The sequence below is a fragment of the Carcharodon carcharias genome, chromosome 18 (assembly GCF_017639515.1).
Source record: "Carcharodon carcharias isolate sCarCar2 chromosome 18, sCarCar2.pri, whole genome shotgun sequence".
Lineage (NCBI taxonomy): Eukaryota > Metazoa > Chordata > Chondrichthyes > Lamniformes > Lamnidae > Carcharodon > Carcharodon carcharias.
In genome coordinates, this window is record NC_054484.1 from 12,817,258 (window position 1) to 12,837,449 (window position 20,192).

General features: G+C 45.0%; 1 long non-coding RNA gene across 2 annotated transcripts in view; it reads left to right on the forward strand.

The window, feature by feature from the left end:
* The window catches only part of LOC121290319, a 424,761-nt gene that overhangs the window by 357,625 nt on the left and 46,944 nt on the right, over positions 1-20,192 (forward strand). For both annotated transcript variants that reach the window (XR_005945767.1, XR_005945768.1), the window contains one exon: positions 16,581-16,645. This is a non-coding gene — a long non-coding RNA (uncharacterized LOC121290319). The remainder of the gene's footprint in view (positions 1-16,580; positions 16,646-20,192) is intronic.

A 20,192-nucleotide genomic window follows, 5' to 3' on the forward strand; every position in this document is an offset into this window, starting at 1 on the left:
CTTCAGATTTGCTACATTTTGCTATGTTAAAAGTGCTACATGAATAAAAGTTGTTGTTGTTGTTGTTGCTGCTGTTGGTCAGCAATAAGCTGCCCCAGAGGGTCAGTGGGAAATGTGGCTGTGTACTGTGCCACCGACTGACAGGGCCCAAGATTGTGAGTAGGATTAAAATAAAGAAAGGCTTGCATTTATATAGCATGACTGTCAGATGTCTCAAAGTGTTTTATAGCCAATTAAGTAGTTGTTGAAGTGTAGTCACTATTTTAATGTAAGAAACGCAACAGCCAGTGTGTACACAACAAACTCCCATAAATAGCACTGTGATAATGACCAAATAATATTTTTGTGATGTTAATTGGGAGTTAAAATTGGCCAGGACACCAGGGGTAACTCCTCTACTCTTCTCCAAAGTAGTGCCATGGGATCTTTTCATCCAGCCAAACAGGCAGGCAGGTCTTTGGTTGAACATTGCATCTGAAAGACAGTGTCAGATATTTTGTATCTCGGATCAATTCAGAAACGACGCTAATTTCTATGTATGTAACAGAATTTTATTCACAGTGCTTTAAAATGTCTACTCCATGGGCAACATCATCCCCCTCCCCACTGTCGTGGGGGAGGTGTGGGAGCAGGCGCGAGCGAGCGGGTTCCCGATCAATGCCCCCGGTCGGGGGGGGGGGGGGGTGCACCGTCATTTTGTGTGGGCAGGCCAATTAAGGCCCGCCCAGCATGACGTCCATCTGGAAGCTCTGTGCTTAACCAGGCTTAACCAATCAAGCAGGCCGGGGGGGGGGGGGGGGGGGGGGGGGGGTGGTGGAGAACAGGATTCTCTGCATGCGCACGAAAGAGCGCACAGATCTCCCTGAGGCAAAGTGCTGCCTCAGGGAGATCGGCTCAAGATTCAAAAGTTCATCAAAGGCTGAAAAAAATCTTCCAAACTGAGCATTTCAGTTAAGAGTCAACCATATAGCTGTGGGTCTGGAGTTACATGGAAATCAGACCAGGTAAAGATGGCAGATTTCCTTCCCTAAAGGACATTAGTGAACCAGACAGGTCTTTACAACAATCAATGATAGTTTCATGGTCACATTACTGAGATACATTTTCAATTCCAGATTGTTAATTGAATTTAAATTCCACTAGCAACCCTGGTGGGATTTGAACCCATGAGCCCAGAGAATTAGTCTGGATCTCTTGATAACTCATTCAGTGATATCACCATTATGTCACCATCTCCTCATAAGACCCTGCACTTGTTTTGAGGTACTTGAACCTGTTTCTTACCAAGCTAAACATAAACATTATGGCATTAAAGAATTTGCATTTCTATAGTGCCTTTCATGACCTTAAAACATCCCAGAGTGCTTGCCAGCGAACTAAATACCCTCTTAAATATATAGATATTTGTCACCCAAACTCTAACCTTTCAGCTCTGTGACAGGTTCTTCACTCTGTTGTCTGGAAGGTGTCTGCGTGAAATGATTTTGAGACCATCTCAATCCTGTTTGCAGTTGGCATGGATCCCACACCAGAATGCTGCCTCTTGTTCGAGTCTAATTAGCACTGAAGTCATGGCTGCCAGAGGTAGAGTGACGAAAATTGGGATTTGCACAAGGGGCCAGAATTGGCTGAATGCAGATATCTCAAAGGGTGTTAGGAGGCTGGAGGCGATTACAGAACAGGGAGCAGTGAGGTCATGGAGGGAATTGAAAACAAGCTGAGAATTATAAAAATTAAAATCCTAACATTTACTCAGCGCCTTTCATAACTTTCGGCCATCTCAAAGCACTTCCCACTGTTCCTATGGAGGAGAGGCAGCCAGACAATGTGCACGCCAAAAGCTCCCCACAAACAGCACGATGACAATGACCAGACAATCTGTTTTCATTGGGCTGAGGGATGAGTTCTGGCCAGGACACCAGGGGCAGAACATTGAGCTCGATGGGCGGACGCGCGCCCAACCCGGTCGAGCGTAAAATGACACGCCGTGACATCGGGCGAGTGTCCAGGCGATATTTCGTTCGGCGGGCGGGCACCAGGGTCAGCAGCGCACCCGCTAACAACAAAAAGGCCTGTTTAAGGCCATTCAAAAGGTAATTGAAGTACATTTTTCGCTGCCCTTCCAATCTTACGATTGGCGGGGCAGGCGAAGAGACCAAGCGGCCTTTGCACTTTTTTGGAAACCTCATCCACGGGCGGGATGAGGTTTCCAAAAGAGAATGAAAATTAAATAAAGACTTTAACTTTGCATAAATAACATGTCCCTGCTGCTGTGAAAGAGCCACATGTGAGGGGAGCATGTTTTATAACATCTATCGAATCTTTAATTTTCTTTTTCAAATCAGTTTCATCTCCTTGAGGCAGCTCTCTGCCTCAGGGAGATTAGGCAGGACACGCTCACCCCGCTCGCACTCCTCCCCCTCCCGCATAGGCAGCTCTACGAGATGACGCTCGCGTTTTACACTGGGCGGGTCTTAGTTGGCTTTCCAGGCCCGATTGCGGGCAGCAGTTGGCGTCACTACCGCCCCCACTGAGCCCGCACGCCAAGGGCAAAATCCTGGCCCAGGGAAAATTCCCCTGCAAAATAATGCAACAGGATGTTTTACAGCAGCTGGAGAAGGAAGCCAGGCCCTTGGTTCAATTTCTCATCCAAAAGGCAGCACTCTGGCAGAGCAGCCTCCTTCAGTACGGCACTGGAAGTGTCGGCCTAGATTTTGCATTCAAGTCCTTGAGTGGGGCTTGGCCCTACAATCTTCCGTATCAGAGGCTAATGGGCCAAATGAGCCCTGTCCTTGAAATGCATTCATTGTTGTAATAAATCAATGTCCAGCAAAAGCCCTGACTGAATGAATGACCGGCCAATCTGGTTTTGATGGTTTGCTGAAGGCAGGGAGAATTCTGCCCATCCCTCTTCAGTTAGTGCCATTGGACGCTACACATTCACTTGAGCCCATGGCTTTTAAAATCTTGCCTGAAAATGAGGAATTCCTGTCAGTGCAGTACTCCCCTCAGCCCTGCACTGAACTGTCAGCCCCCATCTGTTTTTCAGATGAAGTTACATTGTTTCGTAGTTTGCCATTGTGAGATTTAAACTCTTGATCTTGGGGTTACAAACCCAGTACCATAACCACTTGGCTATTTAGGCCAAGCCGAAAGTTGCTCAGTCAATGTAACTCTTTCGAGTACAAACCCGTTTCCATCTGTTTTTCAGATGAAGTTACATTGTTTCGTAGTTTGCCATTGTGAGATTTGAACTCAGCCCCCATGATGCACTCCAGCAATCAGAGCTTTATCTAAGACAATTATATGATTCAGAGGTGAGAACGCTACCAGCTGAGCCAAATTAGGACTCACAACTGGTTCCCAATAAGAGAGAGAGAGAGAGAGTGTGTGGGAATGCTCCTTCTTCCTCTATAGTGTAGTCAGTAGTTTTGGCTTTGAGGAGTTTAAGCCTATTAATGGGTTTCAAACATCAGTCAGACACTGACTAAAACAAAGTACAAAATCTGATGGTAGGGGGGAATGGCAGTGACATATGCACAAATTGATCTGCTTATTTTTGTGCCAGGCTTAGTCCAGTGGAAGCCTGCTTAACTCTGACTCAAAAGATTGAGAGCTCATGGCCCATCCTAGGAGCTTACAGACATGTGATGCTCCTGTGTAATGCTAAGGGAATGCTACACTATTGGAGGTACAGTTTTCTGGATAGATTATTTGTGTCCTATCTATCCTCTCAGATGAATGTAAAAATCCCATGGCACTACATGAATGAAGAGCATGGGAGTTCTCCCAGTGTTCTGGCCAATATTTATCCCTCAACTAACCATTAAGGTCATCAGATTATCTGGTCATAATGGCTATTTGTGGGATCTTGCTGTATGCAAATTGGCTGCATTATTTGCTACATTACACCAGTGATGATATGCTTCAAAAAATTGCTTATAAGCATTTGGGATGTCCAGAGGCTGTGAATGGCGCTCTATAACTGCACGTTCTGACATCTTTTGAGTAGACCATGTTTGCACATGCACATGTGGTTGCTTTTTTTATTCATTCAGGGGATGAGCCACCTTCTTGAACCACTGCAGTCCCTGTGATGTAGGTACACCCACAGTGCCGTTAAGAAGGAAGCTCCAGGACAGTGAAGGAACAGCGATATATTTCCAAGTCAGGATGATGAGTGACTTGGAGGGAAGTTTCCAGGTGGTGTTATTCACATCTATTTGTTGCCCTTGTCCTTCTGTTTGGTAGTGGTCATGGGTTTGGAAGATGCTGTCTACGGAGTCTTGGTGAATTCCTGCAGTGCATCTTGCAGATAGTAAACGCTGCTGCTACCGTGCATCGGTGATGGAGGGAGTGAATGTTTAGGTGTGTGGTGCCAGTCAAGCAGGCTGTTTTGTCCTGGACGTTGTCATGCTTCTTGAATGTTGTGGGAGCTGCACTCATCCAGGCAAGGGGGGAGTATTCCATCACACTCCTGACTTGTTCCTTGTAGATGGTGGACAGATATTGGGGAGTCAGGAGACGAGTTACTCGTCGCAGGATTCCCAGCCTCTGACCTGCTCTTGTAGCCACAGTATTTATATGACTAGTCCAGTTCAGTTTCTGGTCAGTGGTGACCCCCAGGATATTGATAGTGGGGGATTCATCGATGGTAATGCCATTGAATGTCAAGGGGCGATGGTTAGATTCTCTCTTGTTGATGATGGTCATTACCTGGCACTTGTGTGGCACAAATGTTACTTGTCACTTGTCAGCCCAAGCCTGGATATTGTCCAGGTCTTGCTGCATTTGAACATGAACTGAATGGTGCTGAACATTATGCAATCATCAGTGGACATCCCCACTCCTGACCTTATGATGGAAAGAATCATGCATTGTTTTTACAAAAGTCCAGCCTTGGAGAACCAGGCCCTTTTCTGTGCAGGCAGTCACTCCTGACCCAGCCAGCTGGATGCCGGACCTGGTGGTCACTCACCCTGTTTGCCAGGAAGAACGGTATAAAGAACAAAAAGCTGTATAACTTGGTAGTGATAAGCCAGGTTTTACACTGACTGCACATCAAAACAGGGAGGCTGTCCCTCAAGTGCTATTCATAGAATCGTAGAATTTTACAATACAGAAGGAGGCCATTTGGGCTATCACATCTGTGCTGGCTCTTTGAAAGAGCTGTCCAATTAGTCCCAGACATCTCCTGCTCTTTCCCCATACTTAGCCCTGCAAATTTTTCCTTTTCAATTATTTACCAAATTTCCTTATGAAATTGACTATTAAATCTGCCAGTGGAAACAGTCTCACCTTATTTATTCTTTATGATTTAACCCTATATAATTTAGGACACCTCTATTCAGTCTCCCCTTTTTGCATTAGCAAATAAATTTTTTTTAACCAAAAAATAAATATGGAGATCAAGGATTGGTTGCATGGATCTGAGCTCCTCACTTTGGGTGGGGGTAGTTGGCGGACCAAGGGTGTTCTTGTGGTCTGGGATGGAGAAAAGCTGTCCACCAAACCCCCTGCTCTCCCACACCCACCTCCTCCCGCAACCGACCCCATCCACCCAGCCAAAGAGATGGTGCATGTGTCAGATAGACAACCCTTTGCAGAGGCGGTTAACAGAGGCGGTGCCACCTCGGTTCAATGGGCAGCACTGCTCAAAGGTACAAAAGCTTGGCCCAACGTCAGGAACAGGGGGGGACTTCTGGAATTCAACCAGTTAAAACCGTCAGTCTAATAGTGAAGAGCACCGGGCAGTGTGCCAAGCAGATGTTGCCATGGCACCAACCTCCCAAAGGTGATGCATTTTGCCTAATTCTATAAGTTGTCGGCTGCTGTCAGGATGCAAACTAGTCGATCTTGTGTGGCAAGGATTCATTCTTTGTTTTTTTTTGTAAGGTTCAGAGACATTGATTTATGGGAACTATCTCTCTAGCTTGTGTTAAGGACAAGGGACTTTTTATCTGAGTAGGTTTGCCAAAGAGAGAGGCTGGAGACAGAGAAACAGGAGAGAATGTGACAGAAACAGATGTAGGGAGTGCGATACAAACAGAGGCACAAAGAAGCAGAGACGAGGTGAGATTGCGACAGAGAGCCAATCAGATGGGAAGCAGTTAGAAAGAGAGACTCACGGACACAATTCCGAGGGAGAGAAACACAGGATGTACTAGGACGGATAGACAGAGAGTTAGGTAGGGTCTGAGAGAAGCAGAGGTAGCGACGCAGAGAAACAGAGGTGCTCACAAGTATAAGGCAGGTGAAGAAAACAGCAAACAGAACCACAGAAAAAGGCACAGTCAGAGAGAAAGGAGAAGCTACTAGAGAAAAGATGGAAAGTAAGAAAGGAGAGAAAGAAGCAGTTAAAAACAAAATGCGAGGCAGAGAGAGCAAGAGAGAGAGAGAGAGAGAGAGAGAAAGATGAATGGCTAGGGATGCGGCAACAGAGAGCAAGTGAGGATAGAGAATGAGTGAAACAAAGGGGCATGAAAGCGATAGATCGTAGAAAGTGAGAGGAGGAAGTGTGACAGGCACGGGAAGAGAGAAAGAACGAGGGAAAATGAAAGCCATAGGGAGAGGAAGAGATAGCGTTAGCTATGGAGATCGGCACGCATGCAGCATATATCTGCACAATACACAAAATGGCGGACAGTTCAATGACCATACCCAGGCTGGGAGAGCGGTTCAGTTCGGAAGCACAACTTTGCCATTATGCTGTTCGCTGTCGTTTTTTCCCTTTTTTTTTTGGCAGAACACCAGGAGGCTGTCCTCTTCATGCCTGAGAAATTCTGCTGTTTATCTCCTCATTCTCCCCTGAAAAAAAGGAAAAGTTGAGCGGTGGGGGTGTGTGGGGGTTGTAGGGGCTGTGTGTGTGGGGGGGGGGTGTTGGGTGGTGGGGAGGGAGCACGGTGTCGGGGGAAAGAAAGTAGGAATCTGAAACTGATTGTGTCAATGGTCATGAGAGAAAAGTTTTTTTTGGCGGGGGTTTGTTTCTTATATCAAAAAAAAACTGGCTTTCCTGGAGGGGAGGGAGGGGTAAGTTTCGAAAATCTTTGTGACAGGACACAACAAAGGGCTTGGCCGTGGGCAAACCGAAGAAACCAAAGTTTGTCGCATAGCAAGGGAGGCTGGAACGAGCTGTCTCCACACCCTCTTCTCCCCTCACCTCCCTCGTCTTTGATGTTGCATGCTTTTTCAAAGACTGGTGGAATCCTTCTCTAACCAGAGGGGGAAAAAAAAAATTCATGTGAAAAAAATTTGGAACTGAAGCAATCAGAGGCGTTTCAGTCCGTTTGAAGCGCCTCCTGTTTTACTCCCCCTCTGAGAGCAGTGTGCAGGGTGCGGAGGGGGAGGTGAGACGATTGGTGTAATATTAACTGCAGAATGCCTTGTGCCTGGAATCTAAACTGGGATCGGACATTAAGGATTCCAACATTTCCTCCGAGATGGGATCTGTGCTGGATAAACCATCTGGAATTTGTCATTTTTGTTTTTATTTTTAAAGTTTTCTTTTCCAAAGGTTTGGTGAGAGGGTGGAAGAGATTTTTTTTTGGGAGGTTTGTGGTGGGGAGGTGCTGGGCTCAGTTCTAAACTCTTCCCCCTTTCTGACCCTACAACCCTGAGGCTGGAGGATGTGCTGCTGCTGGGATCCTCAAAGATGTGGCACCATTGCTGTGGATCTTCAGGGAAGCACCATGGTCACACACCACACCACCCCCGCCCCCACCCCCGCCCCCACCATCCTCTGACCTCTTCCCCCCATTCTCCCCCTTCCCCCTCCCTCCTTCCTTCTCCTGTTCCTTTGGAAAATTTAAAATGGTGAGTTCCAGCCATCACTTGCACAGGACGTTAGGAACTGTTCCTCTTCCATTCTCCGCGATGGGGGAGAGCATTTTGTTTACGGACCAGGTACAGAACCTCTTTCTCTTTAATATACTTTTTAAAAGAACGAACTACTTTTCAGACAACTGAAGTATTTCTGCCAATGGATGTATATTTTTAAGTTGCTTGTTCAAGGTTTTTTTTTTAATAAAGTGGAGCGGTTGTTTCCACGATGTTTGCAGCATCAGTAATTGCGATGGTTGCGAAGTAATGGTGACATTGTTCTCATTTCGACATGAATCTTGCACATTCAAGGTCAGAGAGCAGTCCACTGTTTTTGTTTCGGGTGCTGCGTGATTCTCATTCTCCTAAAGTTGGCACTGGTGGCCTGTTGGCGATACCTTGAAAACTGAGAGAGTTTTCTAGAACAACCATCCAAAAAAGAAAAGGAATTACAGTGAGACACTCTGGTGGCCCAAGCAGCATGCAAACAATTGTTGGAACAGAACACTGGCAAGGAAGGTGGAGGCATGCAACGTAGGAATCAGGAAATCCTAAACGAGATTTGCTTATTCTTCCCTTTTTGGTGCTGACCTGTCACAGCTATAGGAAGAGCGGGCAGTCTGGTAGTGAGAGCGGTGCATTATACACAGTGCTAGTAACCAGGTGGATTACAGGCAGCATCTGATGCGATGTGGAGCAGAAAGGGGCTCGGCCTCTTTTCTCCCCACGCCATACACCATTGGCCCTTAGTGCAGGCTCGTGAGGTGGCGGCCTGGATGTCAGTCAGGTGTTTCTTGTGGCTACCCAGCTAACTGTTGGAGTGTATCGGGATGTGGACGGGAGAAGACTCAACTGTTGCTGATTTTGCAATCAAAGAGCCTGCCCACGATCACTGTCTAGACTTGCCTGTGAGTCATGGTCACTTGGGTGAAGCACAAAAGGGCAGCTACCGGCAATGAGTCACACTTCAGCAAGAGTCAGTGCTTCCAGAAAAGGAAGTCAATTATAGTTGATCTCTCATGCTACTACACATTTTTAGTCAGAGATTATGATCTTTCTCTTCCGCATCTCTAGCATCTTTGTGTTGTTGGTTCCCTCTCCTCCTCTGGCTCCATCTCCTGTTGACTCTTCCTTTGGTTTCTCCCTCTCTCTTTTTCTTTTGTTTTGGGAGTGAGAGGTTGTGAATGTAATAATGTAGTGCAGAGGGAAAGCAAGGAACCATCAGTGGCTGTCGGCAGGATTTGGATTGGGGAGCCTTGAGGAAAATGATTCGCTTCCATTACCTCATACTTCCTTCACACCAACCCCCCTACCCCAGTCTCATCATATTCCCTACCCCTTCACCTTAGCACTCACCATTCCACTTCCCACCACCAATTTGTTCCCATTACTACCCCACTTCATCCACTTTGTCCTTCCCTCTCTCTTGCTCTGTTGTCACTCACCTTCCCTTAAACTTCATACATATTCAGTAATAATAACACACTCCCTTTGAGGGCAGGTAACAAAAGGTCTCTGTCCCTCAAATCAATTTCTTTCCTTCTTTTGCCTTTCACCCTAGCTTCCTATCTGTTTTCCTTAAAGGGGCTTTGTCTGATTTCAAAATGGCTTGAAAAAGAAATCAAATTAGAATGAGGAAAGAAAGCCTGCTTTTCTCTCTATTCGTAGGTATCTCTGATGCAGTCCATTTCACTCTGTATCATGGATGTTATAAATTAGAACCTGCATTTCACAGTTGTGCGCAATTAATATTGGCTCTTACTGTCAAATGGGAATAGGTTACAGCCTTCAAAATCTCAACTGTAGCTTTAAAAAGTGGGATAACATTTTATAAAGTAGACATACATTGCGGAAGTCAGTTTAACTTTTGGCACTGGTGGGAAATTAGTGGTAGCAGATGAGCCTCCTGATAATCACACCACCTGATGCACACACCATAAGATATATACATCACCCAATATACACATTATCTGATATACACACTGCCTGATGTACACAGTACCTGATAAACACATCATCTAATGTACACATTGCACTAGTACATACACTGCCTAATGTACACACTGTCTGGTATATATATCACCCAATACACACTACCTGGTATACACACTGCCTGATATACACATGCTATCTGATGTGCACGCTACCTGATATACACATCATCCGATATGCACACTCCTGATTTTCACATGACCCAATATACATACCACTTGTATACACATCAATTGATATACACACTGTCTGATATGCACACATCCAATATGCACAATGTCCAATGTACACATCACCCCTTTTACACACTGCCTGGTATACACATCCCCACCTGATATACACACTGTTTGATCTGTGCATTGCCTGATAAAGACAAAGCTATATCTGCACAACACCTGATATACATAGTGCCCATTTTCCTGCACCCTCAGTTCTAAATATTTTGTTGTATAGCTTGCTGAAAGTGTGAGCTGTTAATGGCACAGCGCGGCTGACGTACCTCAGTGAATGTGGGACCAGAGTGAATTTCCTTAACCAGCGGGATTTAAGGATTGAGAAAGAAATAGAGGAATGATGGCAAAGGCAGGTGAATTAGAGTCAAATTAGGGTATAGATAGAAAAATAAAGAGCAGGAAAGAAAGATTGAAGTAAGAGAGAGAGAGAGAAAGTGATAAGACAGAAAGGAAAGGTAATAAAAAAGGGGAAATAAAATAAATATGGTGCACGTTTAAATCTATACCACCAGTTACTAACTGCTGGAATGGGACAGAAGACATTAAACTCTTGCCTTTCCATTGCAGAGAGATTAATTGGCATTATGTTTATAATTATCATGTCGTTAAAAGGGTACTTACACACTTAATGACCAAATTTAACTTTCTGTGATTTGGCAATTAATGTGCAAATCCAGCAAATTCTGGAACCTCTCAACTCGTGCAGTACCTCTTAAATCCAGAGAACTTCCTGGATGTTTCCGCATTCATAACAGTGTGTGTTGTTAACACACTACTATTTCAACACAGTGTGGCCTGACGCATTGATCCACTGCCAGGGTGTGCCCCTCAAAGGCTGCAATGCACAGTAAGTCCCTGCCTAGGAACCCCCTCTCTAACAGCACTGTGGGTGTACCTACACCACAAGGACCGTAGTGGTTCGAGAAGCCGGCTCACCACCACCTTCTCAAGAGGTAATTAGGGATGGGCAATAATTGCTGGCCCAGCCAGCGACACTCTAACCCCATGAATGAACGAATCAAAAAAAAAAAGTTCTTCTGCAAGCTTGGAATGAACAGTGCGTTAGGTTAATGGTCACACTGTCGTTCTTGCTCTAGTTTTCAAGATCTTAAGATCATAATATCTCATTGTTAAGTGAACAGAAACTGTAGTGAATGAGAGTTTAATGGCTGTGTGGGCTCGGCTTAGCATATTACAAACTGCTTGTCAGTTCAGGCGCAGGTCAGGAGTAAACTACTTTAAACCACTGATATTTTTTCTCCTTTTTTAAAAAAAAAATGGTTATTTTGCTTCTCTGGCGAAGGGTGACATGTTAATGGAGAATGTTGTTGGAGCATGTAATGTTTTGTCGTAGAAATTAGCTAAGGTAACCTTTGCACATTTTAAGGCAGAATAAGTAACGCTCTGATGCAATAGAAGATTCAGAGCTGTGGGGAAAAAGCAGAGCAATGGGATCAATTTTGACCTTATTTTTATACTTTGACTCGCTAATATTTATTATTTATAGTTCTATAACAGAACTGACAGTAACTTGAGAGGCGGAGATGTAGCACTGGTTGAAACTAAGAAATTTACCTCCAGTTCCAGTTGAGGAGGTGTAGAATGCAGAATTGAGGCATTGTGGGGCCATCACAGGTGGGAGGGTATCATTACAGCATGACAAGTTTACATAGTAAGTTTCCATTCTGAAGGTTAATAGAGATGTTTATTTAAGTTTATTCAAAATTATGACTAAAACATGATGAGCAAAAGAAGCAAGGTTTGTACACAAGAAACAAAGACTGATGGGCCAAAGGGCCTCTTCCCTGTGGTAAAACTCTATGACTCTATGACTTGTATTTATAGTGCCTTTCATGATCTCAAAGGGTCACTAAGTGCTTTATAACCACTGTTGTCACTGTTGTAATGTAGGAAATGTCACAGTTAATTTACAGTAAAGTACAAACAGCAATGTGATAATGGTCAGATAAGCAGTTTTTTGGTGGTTGAGGGATAAATACCAGCCAATATACTGCAAAGAACAAAGATCAAAGCAAAAAACTGCAGATGCTGGAAATCCAGAACAAAAGCAAAAATACCTGGAAAAACTCAGCAAGTCTGGCAGCATCTGCGGAGAGGAACACAGTTAACGTTTCGAGTCCGAAGTTCTGTTGAACGGTCCTTCGGACTCGAAACGTTAACTGCAAAGAACTCCCCTGTTCTTCTGTGAATAGCACCATGGGAACTTTTACACCCACCTAAAGGGGCAGACAGAGCCTCAGTTTAATGCCTTATACAAAAGACAGCATCCCAAGCTGTACAGCTCTCCCTCAATAGTGCATTGGGAATGTTAGCCTAGACTATCTACTCAAGTCTCTGGTGTGAGAGGCAAGAGAGCGACCAATTGTGTGTGACAGGAAGTAAGTATGTAATTTGCAGGTAGGATAGGCTGTTTGTGAGATTATCAATGTAGAAAATATATGTAGGGGAGGGGAATTGAGGCTAATTTCAAAGAGTCGGCATAGGTGCAATGGGCCAAATGGCTTGCTTCTACGAAGTAAGATTCTATGATGCTCAAATGTATGTACGATCATACGCACATACAAATTAGGAGCAGGAGTAGTCCAATTGGTTCAATAAGATCATGGCTGATCTGACTGTAACCTCCTGCCGACCCGCAATAACCTTTAACCCTGTTTATCGAGAATCTATCTACCTTGGCCTTAAAAAATTCAAAGTATCTACTTCCACTGCCTTTCGAGGAAGTGTTCCAAAGGTTTACCCCCCTCTGAGAGAAAACAATTCTCCTCAACTCTGTCTTAAATGGCTGACCCCTTATTTCTAAACAGTGACCCTGGTTCTAGATTCTCCCACACCGACCCTGTCAAGACCCCTCAGGATCTTAAAGGTTTCAGTCAAGTCACCTCTTGCTCCAGCGGATACAAACCTATCCTATCCAACCTTTCCTCACCCATTCTTGGTATTAGTCTAGTAGGCCTTCTCTGAACTGCTTCTAATGCATTTACATCCTTCCTTAAGTAAGGAGACCAATACTGTACACAGTGCTCCAGATGTGGTCTCACCAGTGCCCTGTACAATGGAAGGATAGCCTCCCTACTATTAAATTCAATTTTATATCCAATTCCCCTTGCAATAAACAATAACATTCTATTAGCTTCCCTAATTACTTGCTGTACCTGCACAGTAGCCTTTTGCAATTCATGCACTTGGACCCCTAGTGAGAGAGTGGGAGAGGGGGGCTTTAATCAAGTACCACCATTGCTCTGTTTATCTTTGGTACCTTGTCCACTCAGTTGAACCACTGGTGACTGAACCTTCACTCGGCACAACCCCGGACTCCAGAATCCTCTTCCCAAATTACATGAACACATTACATGGCTCCAGTTTGCAAAATGACCTTAAAAAATTGCCTGTTTAACCATGACTTCAATCATCACAGCCACCTCCCCCCAGCAGGCCCCCCCCCCCCGCCCCCCAACTTCATGGCATTTTTGCCCAAGTATTGCTCAGTGTCTCAACCATTTGTGAGATATCTCGCTATGTTGAGAGCTCAGTATGAAGTTGGGGCTCAGTGGTATTTCTCACCTCCCGAAGTAGAAAATACCATGGAACTAACTCGAAGAAGAGCAGTGGGAATGCCCTGGCCAACATTCATCTCCTCAGCCAAGATGACACGAAAGGAAAACAGGGCAATCTGCTGATGATCACATTTCTGATTGTGGGATCTTGCTGTGCACATATTGACTACCATTTTTCCTGACATTTCAGCAGTGACTACACTTCAAAAAAATACCTAATCACCTATAGAGAACTTTGGGTCATCCAGACTTGGAGAAAGAGGCCATATTAAAGTCTTTCTGCCTTTAAATGTGCAGCATATTGCAGACCCTTTAGTGTGATGAGCTTTTGAGATGGTGAACTATATAACAGTGCTCAGTGTTTGTGTTCATTTTTGTCTTAACGATGCTCACACTGAATTATTTGTTTATCCAACATCTAATTAATTTGATATAGGCTTGTCTCTAATTTTTAAAGGAATTATACTCCGCTTCTGATATGGAGCAACAGGGCCTGGAGAAATCTCATGTTATTTTGCAAGTCAGTATTTCAAATTGAGGGTGTGATGTGCAACCAGAGGATCCCAGGTTCAATCCTTGATCCAAGCTGAGTAACCAGTGTACAGCCAGGGCATGGTCAGAGGTTATACGCTTGGCTTCAGTGCCCCTGCATTAAGGATGCGTCAATCCTCCAGGCTTATACTTATGTCAGGGAGTGTGTGTGTGTCTGTGTGTGTGTGTGTCTGTCTGTCTGTGTGTGTGTGTCTGTGTGTGTGTGTCTGTGTGTGTGTGTGTCTGTGTGTGTGTGTGTGTGTGTGTGTCTGTCTGTGTGTGCTTGTGTGTGTGTCTGTGTTTGTGTGTGTGTGTACACATTAGATGTGCATAGAATTGGTCTGAATCGTAATGCCACCCTACACACTTTAGTCTTACATACAGGGTAGAGGAAGGTAAAGGATGCCACACCAATCATAACTCCAATCTAAACCTAAGCTGCCTGAAGTGAATGTTGAGGACTGGGGTCGGCCGCTCATTTTCACTTCAGGAGAGGGTAAAAATGTGTGCGGTGTAAAACCAAACATCTGCACAAACTCACGACCCTTTTAAGGCCAGGCAAAGTCAGCGAAAATCAACCCTACTGACTCCTAATGGGTGCAGAATCCTATCTGCTCCTCTGTATCTCACCTAAGTGTCTGGACATTGAATGTTCTTGCTCCTCCCACCTCTCCATTTCCCACCAACAAGTTAGGTGCAAGTCAGGGGTCAGAAATCAGCTTGAGTTGAAATCTTCAGGCCGAAGGAGGAGAGGAAAAGAGAAGTTGACCTCAGGTGAGGGGAGTAAATCTCAGTCCCTCTGCTGTGTATAGTCACTTTCTTTTCACATAGAGAAATGGGGTAAAGATGGTGAATTATACACAGAGCAGCATCTCCTAAAGCAGGAGAGAGGGATGTTATCGGATTGTTACAAATTGTGGTAAAGGACAACATCAGAGATGGATCAGTGTTTCAGCAGGCAGTTTCATGAAGGTGATGATGTTTCTACCTGGATTAGAGTGTATACGGGAGTGAGTTAAAGGCTGGAATCTAATCGAGGGATTCACTTGGTTTATATATAGAATAACATATACCTAGGTGTGAGTTCCCCAGGGTCGGTGTTAGGACAACTGCTTTTCCTGATATTTATATTAGTGACCTAGAATTGAGTGTGCAGGCCAAAATTTCAAAATTTGCGGATGGCACAAAACTTGGAAGTGTTGTGAACTGTGAGGAGGATAGTGAGAGGGTCAAGAGGACACAGTCAGGATGGTTGAATGAGTGGACATGTGGCGGATGAGATTTAATACAGAGAAGTGTGAAGTGATATATTTTGGTTTAAGAGTGAGGAAATGCGATATAAAATAAAGGGAATGTGGTAGATCTGGGCGCACAAGTGTACAAATCATTGAAGGTGGCAGGGAAGGTTGAGAAAGTGGTTCAAATGTCATATGGGATCCTGGGTTTTACAAATAGAGGCGCAGAGTACAAAAACAAGGAAGTTATGATGAACCTTTATAAAAACTGGTTCAGCATCAACTGGAGTCTTGTGTACAATTATGGGCACCGCACTTTAGGAAGGATGTGAAGGCATTGGAGAGAGTGTAGACAAGATCTACAAGAATGGTTCTGGGGATGAGGGACTTCAATTACATAGATAGATTGGAGAACCTTCTAAGGTTGATCTCCTTAGTGAAGAGAAGGTTGAGAGGAGAGTTAATAGAGGTGCTCAAAGTCATAGAGGTTTAAACACAGTAGACAGGTAGAAGCTGTTCCTATTGGCAGATGGATCAAGAACTAGAGGACACAGATTTAAGATGATTGGCAAAAGAGCCAAAAGTGACATGAGGAAAATCTCAGCGAGTGGTTAGCATCTGGAATGCACTGTGTGAGAGTGTGATGGAGGCAGATTCAACCTTGGATATCAAAAGGGAATTAGATAAACACCTGAATGGAAAAAAGTTGCAGGAACCTGGGAAAGGATGGTGGGGGGGGAGGGGGGGTGTGGTGTGCTGGGAGGCGGTGGGTTGGTGTGGGTGACCTCCTCCTGTGCTGTAACTAATGTAAGAGTCTATGAGGTACAGGCTGCAATGTAATCGAGAGATCTGGGAAATCTATGTTTAGAGCAATGGATAATCGAGAGTGAGTTACAGGTTGTGATCTAATCAAGGGAGGTAGTCAGGAAATTTATATGTAGAACAACAGGTACTCGGGAGTGAGTTACAGACTGCAATCTAGTTGTATCACTGAGGTCACTGTTTAAGTAGTTTGATGCCTTGGGATTACCTAGGTAATAGAATCTTGTCTTTGTGAGTCTATGTTCTCTGCACGTCTTTAATGGGCAGTATCAAGACCTCTAATTTCAGTGATTCAGGGCGAACTGTATTATGACTCGTCACATCCTGACAAAGGAAGACTAAACATCTACTTTCCTTTCTATATAATACAGATAAAGCTACATCTACAGAATCCATACCTTGATCACAGATGCTGCAATTGGACATTGGAGTAAAGGTAGTACATGTTTTATTATTTGTTCTTCATAAGCAAAGAATACATGGTCTCTGACTTCCATGCTGGCTTGCCTGTGTCAATCCCAGGAGTAAGCACAAGGCCCACACACATCAAGAAGCCTCTGGGTTGATACACCAATTTCATCTCATACAGTGTTTTAAGAGCAAAGTTACTCTGTACGTTGTAAAAAAGTATTACTGGAAGGGTAGGGGCAAGGGGGTGAATGAGGGAAGGGAGTGGCGAGTTTGGGAACTGTCTTCCCTCATTCAGAAAAGGGAGATTTCCTTTCAAACCAATCACTTTCCAGCTTTCAGTGGGACTTCTTATACATGTTCTTCCATATCTACTGCTTGTATGAAAAGAATGAAGGACGGGGGGGGAGGGGTGGGGGGGGGGGGGGGGGGTGGGGGGTGCAGGGGGGGGTGGTGGGGGTGGGGGGGCGGTGGTGGGGGGGCGCATAAGCCCAAAATCAGAGTTAGGCCATTCAGGAGAGAAAGTTAGGAAACACTGTTTTGCACAAAGAGCAGCCGAAGTATGGAACTCTCTCCCACAAATAGCAGTAGCTCGAGCTCAGTTAACCATTTCACATTTGAGATCAATAGATTTCTTTTTTTCTGGTCAAGGATATTAAAATATTATGAATCCAAAGCAGGTGGATGGAGCTAAGGCACAGATCAGCCATGATTCCACTGAAAGGCAGAACAATCTCAAGGGGCTGAATGGCCTCCTCCTACTCCTATGTTCCGATATAGCTGACCCCAGTGACCTTTGAATGCCAAATGGGCAAACTCTTGGTGCAGCTCGCAAACAGGTTGTCAGCAAGTTGGGTTGTCAGATGGGGAAATGTGTGAGGGGGAGTCACAATTGGGGGCGGTGGGGTTCCTGGGTAGCAGCGACATTGAGGGCCACCCCCTGCACGCCGCCCACCCACCCACCCCCAAAAAAAAATAAGCAGACATTTCCCTTTGGCCAGGGAATCTTTGATTCCAACGCCCAGAATGAGCACAGCCCACGCTCCAACTGAACATGATGACTGGGGTCCTATTCATGTCACAGGATCCAGTTTCTATATCAAAGGAGGGTCTGAAACAGGTGTATGTTTTGCACGCCTGTCTTTTCAAAATGGAGCCTGCCCCATTTTGAGACCATCACGACCATTTTAAGGCCAGGCAAGGTCAGTGAAAATCAACCCCACTGACTCTTAATGGGTGCAGAACCCTATCTGCTCCTCTGTCCCTCACCTCAGTGTCTGGACAGTGAGTGTCCACAGGCCATTTGAGGTTATCACTCCTGAGCTTGATCCTCACTTGACCCAATATCTGCTCGCTCCACCATTCCTAACCGCAGTCGTCGGACAGCAATCAGCAGGAATTGTACACGGAGGCCTCTAAGCCTGTATGACTCAGTCCCGCTTGGGACTTCTCAGCTAGAAAATCTAGGAGTAGCAGAACACTGTTCAAAGCTGCTTTTTGCTTTTCTTGGCTGGCAGCAGTTTCCATGGCAGCAGTTGCCTTGGCAAATTGTGTCAGACATAGTGAACTGTGCCAGACATGGCAGACTGTGATAGACAGCAGGCTTCCCACTGTCAAAACACATGTCACGAACTGAAGTCGGATTGCCCAGCCAGGTTTGTTTGCAATTTTTTTCCCCCTTCAAGTATTTATCCAATTCGCTTTTGCAAGTCGCCGTTGAACCTGCTTCCATCGCCCATTCGGACAGAGCATTCCAGACCATTAAAGTCTCGCTTTGTAAGAGCTAAACCTAAAGCGTTGAGTTCATTTTCCACGCTTTGAGGTGCTGGTTCGTGGTTAGGGTGGCCACCTGTTTGTTTTGATACACTCTGGTTTTCAGCTGGTTCCTGCGTCCTGTACCAGACGCTTTTACGTTTGGTATTTTTGCTTTTGGGGTCACTAACAATGTAAATGGTTGCTGCTCTGCACAGGATCGTCCCTGTACCTCACACCGACCCCTTCCGCCTCAGCGGAACACCGGCCTGTGCTCACCCTATCCTGGTTGGTCTGGCACAACAAACTCACTCACCCGCTGCCCAGGCAGAAGCTTAGCCCCAGACTGCGTTCTTGACCCACAAATATTGATAACTTTGCCTCACCAGTCACTGTACATGTCCGAGCCCCAGCTATATGCCGGACTTGCGTAATAACGGACCCAGAGCTCAGACGCTCTCCATTATGACTCAGTGCCTTTTTCCTGTAACCTTGCACGTTGTTTCTATTTAAATAATCATCTAGTGCCCTCTTGAATGCTTCAATTGAACCTGCTCCACCACACATCCAGGCAGTGCATTCCAGACCCGAACAACTCACTGTGTGAAAACGTTTATTTTCACATCGCTGCTGCTTCTTTTGCAAATCACTTTAAATCTATGCCCTCTCGTTCTTGATCCTTTTATGAGTGTGAAAGGTTTCTCCCTATCTACTCTGTAAAGCCTCCTCGTGATTTTGAACACCTCTATAAAATCTCCTCTTAGCCTTCTCCTCTCCAAGGAGAACAGTCCAAATTTCTCCAATCTATTTTTAAAATTTATTTATGGGATGTGGGCATCACTGGCTGGGCCAGCATTTATTGCCCATCCCTAATTACCCTTGAGAAAGTGGTGGTGAGCTGCCTTCTTGATGCCTTCTCATGTGGTGTAGGTACACCCACAGTGCTGTGCGGGAGGGATTTCTAGGATTTTGACCCAGCAACAGTGAAATTTCTCATCCCCGGAACCATTTTTGTAAACCTCTTCTGCACTCTCTCCAATGAGTTCACATCCTTTGTAAGATCGTAGAACTGTGCACAGTACTCCAGCTGAGGGCTAACTAGTGTCCCATACAGGTTCAGCATAACCTCCTTGCTCTTGTACTCTATGCCCCTATTAATAAAGCCTAGGATACTGAATGTTTTTTTAACTGCTCTTCCGCCTGTCTTGCCACCTTTAATGACATATACACCCTCTGTTCCTGCACCCCCTTGAGAATTGCACCATTTATTTTATATTGTTTCCCCATGTTCTTACTACAAAAATGAATCACCTCACATTTCTCTGCATTGACCTTCACCTGCCAACTATCTGCAACTCCACCAACTTGTCTATGTCCTTTTGAAGTTCTACATTGTCCTCCTCACAGTTTACAATGCTTTCAAGTTTTGTATTATCCCCAAACTTTGAAATTGTCCCCTGCTCACCAAGATCCAGATCATTAATATATATCAGGAAAAGCAAGGATCCCAATACCGACCCCTGGGGAGCTCCACTACAAACCTGCCTCCAGCTCGAAAAATATCCAGTTAGGGTGGACATTCACCCTTGTTGATATGGAACAGCCCAGTATCTGGTATTCCTGAACTCCAACTGACACCCAGTGTCTTATGCAGGTCAGCTGATTAGGCATCAGTTGAGATGATCTGGGCGTGCCTCAGCTGAGTTGTCGATGTCTGCTAACAGACTGCCCAGGATTAACTCCTATGACTAAGTGAAAGAGGAGAAACGCTCCCAGGACATGAAGGGGATTTTGATAGAGTAGATGGGGAGAAACTGGTTCCA